Raw genomic sequence first — 12616 nt, 5'->3', positions numbered from 1 at the left:
TTGGTTTTAATCATTTATATTTTTTTATTTTGTCTATTTTTATTGTATGTTGGTGATGATGTTTTATGCCCCGTTGTTGTAATTGTTACTTCTAATAACGTTTTTACTTATAAGTATAGCTGCTGTTGTTGTTATTCATATTCCTGTTGTTCCTAGTTGTTAATAATTAGAAATTGCTATAAATATACCTTGATCAATATTGTTGATGTTGTTGTTATCATAATTCTTAATATTTTGCCATGGAAGTTTATGTTCCAGGCAGTTAGCGAAACCAGGCATTTCGCGAACTGCCTGAAACTTCTGGCGAAATACCTGTTTTCGCTATGTGCCTGTAACATATGTACTGTAGAATTCGCGCGTGCGCGTAAATACGTCATTGAATCTCCGAAACCACAGAGAACTCGACATAATGTTAAATGTAACGTAGAATACAAAAAATAATTAAGTGCAATTCACGTAAATTAAGAGGTTCGTGTGCACTTATAAGTCACAAAGGACGTATGTACTCCCACCTTTAAGTTCGCCGTCACTTACAAGCAAATGTCTGCAAGTATAGTATTGTTGTCGTTGTTTGTAGTTTTCTAAGTCGTTAAGTATTGAAGATATCCACCTATTTTTATTTTATTATATTTTATTTCCGAACTTTATTTATTTAAATTTTTTTTCGTTTGTGGCTTTCATGTTTAAGCAAACTTTCTTGACAAGTTAGATGATTTGTTGCTTTGAAAATGTGCGCGCATTTATGAATAATAATAATAATAATAATAATAATAATAATAATAATAATAATAATAATAATAATAATAAACACATGGGCAGTGCCAGTAATCAGATACAGCGCAGGAATAGTGGAATGGACGAAGGCAGAACTCTGCAGCATAGATAAGAAAACCAGGAAACATATGACAATACACAAAGCACTACACCCAAGAGCAAATACGGACAGACTATACATAACACCAAAGGAAGGAGGGAGAGGACTACTAAGTATAGAGGACTGCATTACATCGAGACAGAGCACTGGGGCAATATCTGAAAACCAGTGAAGACGAGTGGCTAAAGAGTGCATGGGAAGAAGGGCTAATAAAAGTAGACGAAGACCCAGAAATATACAGAGACAGGAGAATGACAAACAGAACAGAGGACTGGCACAACAAACCAATGCACGGACAATACGTGAGACAGACTAAAGAACTATAAATATATACCCGCGGTATAGCCAGCGATGACACATGGCAATGGCTACAGAGGGGAGAGCTAAAGAAGGAAACTGAAGGAATGATAACAGCGGCACAAGATCAGGCCCTAAGAACCAGATATGTTCAAAGAAAGATAGACGGAAATAACATCTCTCCCATATGTAGGAAGTACAATACGAAAAATGAAACCATAAACCACATAGCAAGCGAATGCCCGGCACTTGCAGAGAACCAGTATAAAAAGAGGCATGATTCAGTGGCAAAAGCCCTCCACTGGAGCCTGTGCAAGAAACATCAGCTACCTTGCAGTAATAAGTGGTACGAGCACCAACCTGAGGGAGTGATAGAAAACGATGAGGCAAAGATCCTCTGGGACTATGGTATCAGAACAGATAGGGTGATACGTGCAAATAGACCAGATGTGACGTTGATTGACAAAGTCAAGAAGAAGGTATCACTCATTGATGTCGCAATACCATGGGACACCAGAGTCGAAGAGAAAGAGAAGGAAAAAATGGATAAGTATCAAGATCTGAAAATAGAAATAAGAAGGATATGGGATATGCCAGTGGAAATTGTACCCATAATCATCACTAGGCACGATCCCAAGATCCCTGAAAAGGAATCTAGAAGAACTGGAGGCTGAAGTAGCTACAGGACTCATGCAGAAGAGTGTGATCCTAGAAACGGCGCACATAGTAAGAAAAGTGATGGACTCCTAAGGAGGCAGGATGCAACCCGGAACCCCACACTATAAATACCACCCAGTCGAATTGGAGGACTGTGATAGAACAAAAAAGAAAAAAAAGAAAGAAAAAAAAATAATAATGGGAAAGTAAATCCGCAGTAGAATGTCTGTTTGATTTTGTTATTTAAAATATATTTTAAAAATATAGTAAATAACAAAATATTTTTGATTTTGTTGTTTGAATATACTTTAAATACCAAAATCAAACAGACATACTATGTGGATTTACTTTCCCATCTTATTGACTCCTGTGATTACGATTTTTCTTTGGTTGGGCCTCTTTACCGGTAATAATAATAATAATCATCACATATCATCATCATCATCATCAATCATCATAATAAACAACTCCCAGGACACCAAGATTTGTGTGATTGCATGATCGTGCAAGCGCGCATCGCTAATTGCGTGTGACGCATACATTATAAATATGTACAACTCCCTTTTGTTTGCTTGTTTAACCTTTCGCCCGAAGTCATTACCGAGGATATAAATTCATCTTTTTTTTTGCTTGCACGAGCTTCTGATTTTAATCTGCCGTTCATATTTTTCGTTCCGCGAGAAAGATCTCCCGCATCGCGAAATTGGTTTTGGCCAAATCGAGCGAGACCGATGCTTCGGCCTTGTTTGTTATCGTAAGATTGAAGGATGGGGATTCTCTCTCTCTCTCTCTCTCAAATTATGTTAAAGATTGGAGAGAATGCATATGCTTCAAAATTATCAAAGGAAGTTATTGATGAGATCTCTCTCTCTCTCTCTCTCTCTCTCTCTCTCTCTTTATGATTGAGTGGTGGTTCTTTGCAAGAATGCATGGCAGTCTCAGTAATTATATTTATGCATATATATATATATGTATATATATATATATATATATATATATATATATATATATATATATATATATATTATATATATATATATATATATATATATATATATATATTATATATATATATATATTTATATATATATTTATATATATATTTATGTATAATTGTGACTGCATACACAAGCACAACGCAGCAACGTTTTCCGTCAGATCATGCACGCGGTATGTGCGTGTGTTTGTTAGTTTGTGCAAGTTTATGATGGTCTTAATCACGAACGTGTTGCGTGACTCTGCCTACTTTTGTCAAGCAAGCCGCAGAGTGAATATATCCTTTCATTATCCAATTTGCCCTCCTTTGGACCAGATCGACGTTCAAAAGAATGTTTTTAGATATACCATATATATATATATCATATATATATATATATATATATATATATATATATACATATATATATATATATATGTATATACAAGTTATATATATATAAATAATAGTAGTATATATATACTATATACTATATATATGTATTTGTATATAACGTATACTAATATATTAGGTATCTGCTAGGTATATATATATATATATATATATATATATATATATAATATATATATATATATATATATATATAGATATATATAATATATATGTGTGTGTGTGTGTGTGTGTGTGTGTGTGTGTGTGTTTGTCCATATTGAGGCGAGGGTGGGTAGGCATTTTATTTTTTTATGTTTTTAGCAATGAGATTCACCGTGATACTGTTTTATTTTTTAATTTTCAAAGACAGTCCGAACTTGTTAATATTACATAAAATAATAGATTATTTTCACTTGTTGTTTTATATATAATAGAAAATAAAAAGGTATTTTCTCCATGGATTTTTTATTAATTTTTTTTTTAATCCTGGGGCATGCCCTATGGAATTTAGCAACCAGCCCCGTCTATCTGGTTCCTAGTGTACGCGTCCGCCGAATATTCGTCTACGGCCTGCTCTATGAGCAATAGCCCGTGCTGGCATAAGGCCAGCTTAATCAAAAATAGCAACAACAGGAAGATTGTCCGGTCTTGACAACTAATCGGGGCAAATCGTTTCCCGGATGCAAAGATTTTGATTGTTAAGAATTTTTTTTTCTTTGTAAATATTATCGAGTTTCGGTGATATACCGTGAAAACGGTATTTTTTTATCCCCTGTGGTATCTCGTTCATGATTTGCTCCTTTATGATAAATGAATGTAATGGCTTTGAACACCTGTTCTTTGGTTAGATTTTTTTTTTTTTTTTTTATCGTACGAACAGGGAAGATTTATTACGATCATCCGATGACTCGACACTGAAAAGTTGTATGTAATGATCGTAGCTTTCATTCTTGCGTGAACTAAATGGCCTTCTTGGCTTCTGTACCTGTTGTTGTTGTTGCAGTGCCTTGTAGTGCCAACTCACAAACAACAACAGCGACAACAAAGTTGGCCTTGTGCCAGCACAGGCTCTTGCTGGAATGAGCGGCTCTTTTTAGCCTAGCACCTCGTCTTCATCCTTAAATAGGTCTACAATCTCTCCATCTGGAGAAAAAAAATACATATTAAGTAAATCAATAAATTGGTAAATAAATAGCTGAAGGGAAGAAAGGTTGGGTTTTACATCTCCTGAGTAACTGTAGACCGTCGTTGTTGTTGTTTGAGATGAAGCTGGCCTTATGCCAGCACGGGCTCTTGCTCATAGAGCAGCCTGTATAGAATGTAGACCGTATTTTGAAAGACGGAATTTTGTAGGGAGTCAGGGAAAACGGAAGTAAGAAGAGAATTTCAAATGTAGGCAGTCTATAGACGGAAAGGAACCGTATCCGAATCTTGCAGTTCTCATGGATTAGATATGGAAAGAGGTGGTCTGACGGGTGTTCATTTCGCCTGAGACGGAGAAAGGTACTGATGACTACATTAGGTCTCTCAGTAACTCTACCGCTTGCATCAGACAGCCAAGGTTTCTTGTATGCTTCTTTAAACTGTAGACATTACTTAAAGGGTCTTTGCAGCGTCCCATCGGCCCCTTATAGCTGCAACCTCTTTCATTCCTTTTAATGCACCTCCGTTCATATTAGCTTTCTTCCATTTTCCTATCCATCCTCTCTAAAAATTGTTTTCTCCTGCCACACCTTTCAAACCTTCTTGCTCTCAATTCCCCCTTCAGCGCCGAATGACCTCGTAGGTCCCAGCGCTTGGCCTTTGGCCTAAATTCTGTGTTGTATTCTATTCTCCTCTCTCCCTCTCTCATCCGGTTCTTGGTCGGCGCCGGTGAATAAATTCTCACGGCATGGTCGACTTAATGGATGACCACCCCCATTTTCGTGGATGTTCAGCATACGAGTGGCAGTGCCCAATTAACTCCGGGCCCATTTAAGGGTATTGCGTGGGCGCCCTTCATCTTTTATTTTCCGGCAAAAATATGATGCGTTTTTTAACGAAGTTTGTTTAATTTTTTCTTTGTTTTTTTTTTTTTTGCTTTGTTGAATATATTTTTAGCTTTGCTGTTCATCTCGCAGACCTGAGTTCTGTGTTTTTTTAATAATAATAATAATATAATAATAATAATAATAATAATAATAATAATAATAATATTAATACTAATACTAATAATAATAATGAACCTGGAAAAAACTAGATGCCGAAGTAGCTCCAGGACTCGTGCATGCAGACGAGTGTGCTACAAGAAACAACGCACATGTGAGAAAAGTGATGGACTCCTTTGGGAGGCAGGGTGCAACCCGGAACCCCACACTATAAAAACCACCCAGTCGAATGAGATGTCTGTGTTAGAAAAAAATAATAACAATAATAATATAATAACGAGGCTATAATTTATCGAGAATTAAAAGTCAAAGTAGTGTTCGAAATATTTATGTCAGAGTAAAATTTAATTTTCAATTCTTCCATTCCCGAAAGCTCTCTGTACAGATTTATCTTTTAAGTATATATACATATGCATAACTGTGGATTTGTTTCTCCAATAATGATGATAATAGTAATAATAATAGTGGGAGTATTAAGAGTAATATTTATGATTTCATATAACGTAGTAATATATCGAGTCCCACTAATAACTGTAGGGCTGATGATAGATAGCTTAAATTCCCGTTTCAGCTGTAGTGTTGTGACGAATATAGTAATAATATTAACGATAATAATGCAGATAACTATAACAGTTGTATTATGCGTTAAGCATATATGATAATGAAGATGAAGATAGTTATAGTAGTTATCGCAGTATTAGTGACAGTAAGACCAGTAGCGAGAAAAGCAATGATAATAACAAACTGGGGTTGGAATTTAATATGTGAATGCATAGATCCATTTTACGTGTTTTCATTGTTTCATGCGCATGTGCTTTTACGTTATTCGCAAGTTTTCCTCTCTATGCGCAACTTTATCCTATTTGAGAATTTTTGCTTCAGTGCGTTATAGATTTTTCCTTTATGCGGAATATTTTTCTTAATGTGCAAGTTTTCTTCGCTATGCACAAGTTTCTATTTTTATGCACAAGTTTTATTCATTATGCACAAGTCTTTCTGCGCAGCTTTTCTTCAGTATGCACAAGGTTTGTCTTTGCATGCAAGTTTTCACATCATGCGCATGTTTTTTTTCTTTATGCGCAGATGTTCTTCATTATGCGCATTGTTTTTTTCTGTATGCAGCAAAAAAAATTTTTCGTTTGTGGAAGTTTTTTCACAACTTTTTTGTGCGCATGTATTTTTTTTTACAGAAAAAACTTAAATTTGAAGTTTTCTTTCCTTTTGTGCAAGTTATTTTCCAAAAAATTTTTATGCGAATATATTAAAGAAGAAAAAAAAACTTTAATTCGAGGATGGATGCGCGGATACCTTCAAGTACATTCGGGCTGGTGTGTTTTCACCTTGATTTCGGTCATCCAGCCGTTGAGTTTTTTTTTTTTTTTTCCCCACTTCTTACGCATGAATTATGGAGGTGGCCTTGGGGTTGGTGTGCATACCTGGTCTCGGCCGTTTTCACGATGTTTGTGATCCGTTCAGGCTCTTTGTTTGTGCGTTCTTTTCATTTGTTTGTTTTCTATTTTCCCGATCTTTACTATATCTTGCGTTTTTCCCGTTCTTATGGCAATGTTCTTTTTCTTCTTACTGTCCTTTTTGGTTAGTTGCCTTATTTTTTTTATATTCATTTTTATTTTCACGATAGTTTCTGTTTCTTCTGTTATTCCTGTTTCGTTAATCATCTTCTTCTCCTTCTTCTTCTTCTTCTTCTTCTTATTATTATTATTATTATTATTATTATTATTCCATAAAACTTCAGCTTACTGAAGATTGTTTCAGCCATGCTTTCCAATTTTTTTTTTTTTTTTTTTTGCTTTAGAAAGAAATCGGAACGGGCTCTTTTTGTATTTTATTATATATATATATATATATATATATATATATATATATTTTTTTTTTCTAATAGAATATTATATACTATTTCTTTCCTTAAGGAGAGAGGCCGAAACGGGATCGTTCTTTTATTATGTATTTTGCTGTTTTGCTTTTATTATGTAGTTTGCTCTTTTTTTCTATTTAAGAAAGATACCGAGACAAGCAAAAGAAGTTGTATTATTGTATACGGTATAAAGCAATGACATGCTTCTCCTATTTATTATATATATATAATATATATATATATATATATATATATATATATATATATATATATATATATATATATATATATATTATATATATATATATATATATAATATATATATATGAAATATATATATATATAATATATATATATAATATATAATATATATATATATAATTTATATTATAATAATTTTTAAATATATATATAATATAAAATATATTTTATTTATTATGACAACAATATAATTATATATTATATTATAAATATATTATATAATATGAATAACTGATTAAATGTAATTAAATGAACAACAACTAAATTAAATACCGACTTTGGACACCAAATAAGAAAGACAAAATAAAAGTCGCTGGAGCTGCTCGGGTAAAACTGAGAGAGAGAGAGAGAGAGAGAGAGAGAGAGAGAGAGAGAGAGAGAGAGAGAGAGATGACTTGGATAATTCTCGAATACCGCACATATATTTTTAGTTTATTCCCATTTAAATCCTGCGTTCTGCGTATTTGAAATATTTTGCCTGCCTATTTTAATACATACATTAAATTTCTATTGTAGCTGTGATATTTTTTTTTCCATGCTTTTCGTTTTCAGTTTGTAGTGTCTGTAGAATTCAGACTTCGAGCAGCTGTGTTACAGTGAATCAAACGAAAATGCAGTATTTCCAAGATGACCTCGTCAAATAATTTCATGATTCACTTTTGGCAGTTTTTAACTAGACAGCTTTTATAGGAAAATAATTTCGGTGTCCCTAGATTAACCTGTTTTATAAGGTAAGCAGCTATCAGATAAACCACCGAGTCCATCTTTCCTCTACTATTTAAACCCCCCTACGCTCTTTTATTATTTATTTATTTATTCAATTTTTTTTTCGTGTTAGCCCGTTACCCCATTATACTAAGACCGATTTCATTTGATCGTCTCCGGTAAAATATCGTTGGTTTTTTTGTTTTCATTGCTGTTATTTTCTTGTTTTGTGGTCGTCCCAATATAGCAATTATGGTTTGCGCAGTTACCAGATGTAGAGTGAAGTGTTGCGAGACATCTCAGTGTGGTTGTGGAGACATTTCCTTTTTAATACGCCCTCTTTTCCCTTGTTTTGATTCGTTCCACTGAGTTTTGTGATATCCTTCATTTTGTAGCAATAGACACCTAGAGTCATTTCATATCTTGGTATTTTGTTTGCGTCTTCGTGGGTGTGTGTGTGTGTGTGTGTGTGTGTGTATGTATGTATGTATGTATGTATGTATGTATGTATGTATGTATGTATGTTTTCCTATAATCCTGGGTTGTTATTCATGCCAGGCTGTAGGTATGCTATTTCAAGTTTTCAAATACCTTCTTCTTCTTCCTCTTCTTCTTGCGCTAACAAAAAGAAGCTCTATATTTCCCTTGAACATTAATTATAAGTATTCATGCTATTAAAATGACTGCAGCTAATACTAAAGTTTTGGTATATTACTGCTACGTCACATGATTGATAGAACAAGGTATCTTATCAATGGCGCTTATGTGAATCTTGGGACCAAGCCCCGTCGAGTATTAAAGTTCCAACGAATGTCCCTCATAGCCTCAAGTTGAATCATGGTTTATGAAACGTATAGATATTTTTGTTAGTGCTTCGTATAAGTGTTGTCCTTGAGAAAGAAATTACGAAGAAAGACCCAGAGACTTCAACGCTTGTAGCCCTTCCCCGTCGTTCGATCAACTCATCTGGGAATTCGTTAAACATATTTGGTAAATGCATTCATTAGAAACTGTTTGGTATTCGTTAGACAATTTTGATATTCTTTAGAAAATGTTTGGTATTCGTTAGAAAATGTTTGATATTCTTTAGAAACTGTTTGGTAATTGCATTCGTTAGAAAATGTTTGTTAAATGTGTTAGAAAATGTTTGGTAACTGCATTCGTTGGAAATGTTTGGTATTGTGTCAGAAAATGTTTGGTAATTGCATTCGTTAGAAAGTGTTTGGTAACTGCATTCGTTAGAAAATGTTTGGTAACTGCATTCGTTAGAAAATGTTTGGTAATTTGTGTTGGGAAATGTTTGGTAATTGCGTTCTTTAGAATATGTTTGGTAATTGCGCATTCGCTAGAAAATGTTTGGTAATTGTATACATTAGAAAATGTTTGATACCTGCATTCGTTAGAAAATGTTTAGTAACTGCATTCGTCAGTAAATGTTCGGTAATTTCATTCGTTAGAAAATGTTCGGTAACTGTATTCGTTAGAAAATATTTGGTAACTGCATTCTTTAGAAAATGTTTGGTAACTGCATTCGTCAGAAAATGCTTGGTTGCATTCGTTAGAAAATGTTTGGTAACTGCATTCGTCAGAAAATATTTGGTAACTGCATTCGTTAGAAAGTGTTTGGTAACTGCGTTCGTTAGAAAATTTTTGGTAATGGCATTCATTAGATAATGTTTGGTAACTGCATTCGTTAGAAAGTGTTTGGTAACTACATTCGTTAGAAAATGCATTCGTTAGAAAATGTTTGGTAATTGCATTCGTCAGAAAATGTTTCCTAACTGTATTCGTTGTTTGGTAATTGCATTCGTTATATTTGGTAACTGCATTAGTTAAAAAATGTTTGGTAATTGCATTCATTAGAAAATGTTTGGTAACTACATTCATTAGAAAATGTTTGGTAGCTGCATTCGTTAGAAAATGTATGGTAATTATGATCATCCACTGCATTGGGACCTTACGAAAGTATGTTTACGATCTCTCACGAAGCACTAAGCAAGAAGTTAATTCTACTAGTCTTACTTCTTCATTCGAATGGAATGGCCTTTGTATTCGTGTACTTGCGTTGATGGAACCTAATAATTTCAAAATGCAAAAAAAAAAAAACCTTCACTTTAAGCCAAATAGTCGTTGTATTTACATGAATTCATTCCTGTAATGTAATGATAAGTATTTAGACCAGTAGATAAAGACCGGACACATTGCATGAAACGAAGTGTTTGTAGTTAATTCAAAACTAAGCCGTTTCCAAGGGCCCCCCCCCCCCCCCCCCCCCCCCCCCCCCCTACACATGAACGATTGTATGAACGGTTGTCTGGACGATTGTCGTTATCGACAAACACACACTCACTATTACTCACTATTCAGACAGTATGAACGATCTCCGCACCGATTTCAGTCTGAACAAAGATTTTGTCTCTGAAGATATATGGCATCATCTCTAGAAGAGACGTGCGCGATAGCGTTATATCGGCAGACAACCACATACATTGAACGACCTGTGTATGACAGACTTAAGTTGCAAGCCAGCAACCTGGTCGTGACAGATTCCCGCTGAGATCGTTCAGACACGAAGCGCCGCCCACTTTTGCATTCAGATAAGCCCGTACACAGTGTTTTTGCGAACGATACAGACAATCATTCATACAATCGTTCAGTATATGGGACCCTTAATACTGCTTAGTTAGTCGTCAGACCCTTTTTTCGCTTCAACCGCTGAGCATAACAAATGGTTTACGCCAAATTTGCCAGGATGAATATTGACGAATTAACATAGTGTTCATTTTTAGTTTTCTGTAAAAGAAAACTATTGAGATGGCTTTGTCCGTCCGTCCGCCCTTTTTCTGTCCGTCCTCAGATCCTAAAAATTACTGAGGCTAGAGGGCTGCAAATTGGTATGTTGATCACCAACCTTCCAATCATCAGACATAACAAATTGCAGCCCTTTACCCTCAGTAGTTTTGATTTTATTTAAGGCTAACGTTAGCCAAGAGCGTGCGTCTGGCAACGCTATAAGATATGTCACCACCGGGCCGTGACTGAAAGTTTCATGGGCTGCGGCTCATGCTGTATTAACGCAGTATAGGAAACTCGATTGTGCCGAAGAAACTTCGGCGCATATTTTTCATTGGATTCTTTTGATTCCAGGTCCAGATCTTCATGATTTTACAATTTAATGTCACGGATGAAATTTCAAATAGCAACCTGCTTCTTTTGCATAATTGCGCAGTCATCTAAAAGTTATTTTACGATTTTGCATATTTATCGCGGTTTCTGTTTTATTGAAGAATTTTGTCCGCTCAGTAAGTGCTTTTCTTTCTTTGTGTTATTCATACGCTGTTAACTTCAAGTTTGTCTGTCTCTTTTTACTGACGGAATTGATTTTTTTATTCAGTATACTCGTAAGGGTTTGTTGTACGGTATTTCGTTCATTCATTTCATTTTATTCATATTTTGTCCTTTGGTTTTCAATTTAATTTTTTTAAATATCGCTAAGTAAAGTGCATCCAAATGTGTGTAATTATTACCGTTTTGTAACATTTGTATAGATTTTTTCCGGTCTTTCGTTTCTTCCTTTTCACAAATTTTTATTGATATATAAATCATATATGTATGTGCATAGTTAGGTTTGCGTGGATGTGTGTATATATTTTGGTATTCTCGTCGTGCGCTTATAATTTAAATATACATTTGAATTCTATACGTTTTCGTGACAGTTTACAAACTCGTGCGGATTCCAAACCCAGTTTTAGATGATTCCTGCAACAAAACTTAACAGTCTGGTGTATGCGGACATTGTAATGCTACACGTAGACAGCTGGGTGTTTTATAAACATATGACAGCGCTCTCTGTAGGGTTAGATGGAACCGTGGAACCGTGGAACCGCGGTTGGATGGCTCCCTCCCATGGTGGGTAGCAGCTGGTTCTGCCAGCCGTGACCAGCATGGTTTGCCCAATATACCTAGACCGTGGGTTTGCCCTTCCTTGTCGTAGCGCCTGTGGGCATTTTGTCAAGATGAGCTCAGTGGAACTGGGCATGAGCGAGTTGAGTTATTTGGACGACTGCATAATACGTTGTAAGTTTGTGGTAACGGTTGATAGATGGTCTGAGTGGAGAAATACATGAATAATTATTGATTCTCTCTCTCTCTCTCTCTCTCTCTCTCTCTCTCTCTCTCTCTCTCAGGTACAGAGAGATGCCCAAATCAACATATAAATATAGCGCTCTCTCTCTTCTCCCTCTCTTCTCTCTCCTCTCCCAAATCTACTATGATGAATATTCAACTATAGTTGATTCTCTCTCTCTCTCTCAGGTACCAGAGAGCCCAAGCCCAAATCCAACAATAAAAGAAATATAGCGCATTCTCATCTCTCTCTCTCTCTCATCTCTCTCCTCTCTCTCTCTCTCTCAGGTACCAGAGAGAAGCCCAAA

This window comes from Macrobrachium nipponense, chromosome 23 (genome assembly GCF_015104395.2).
Source record: "Macrobrachium nipponense isolate FS-2020 chromosome 23, ASM1510439v2, whole genome shotgun sequence".
In the NCBI taxonomy this organism is placed as follows: domain Eukaryota; kingdom Metazoa; phylum Arthropoda; class Malacostraca; order Decapoda; family Palaemonidae; genus Macrobrachium; species Macrobrachium nipponense.
Note: the sequence above shows the minus strand (reverse complement) of the source record.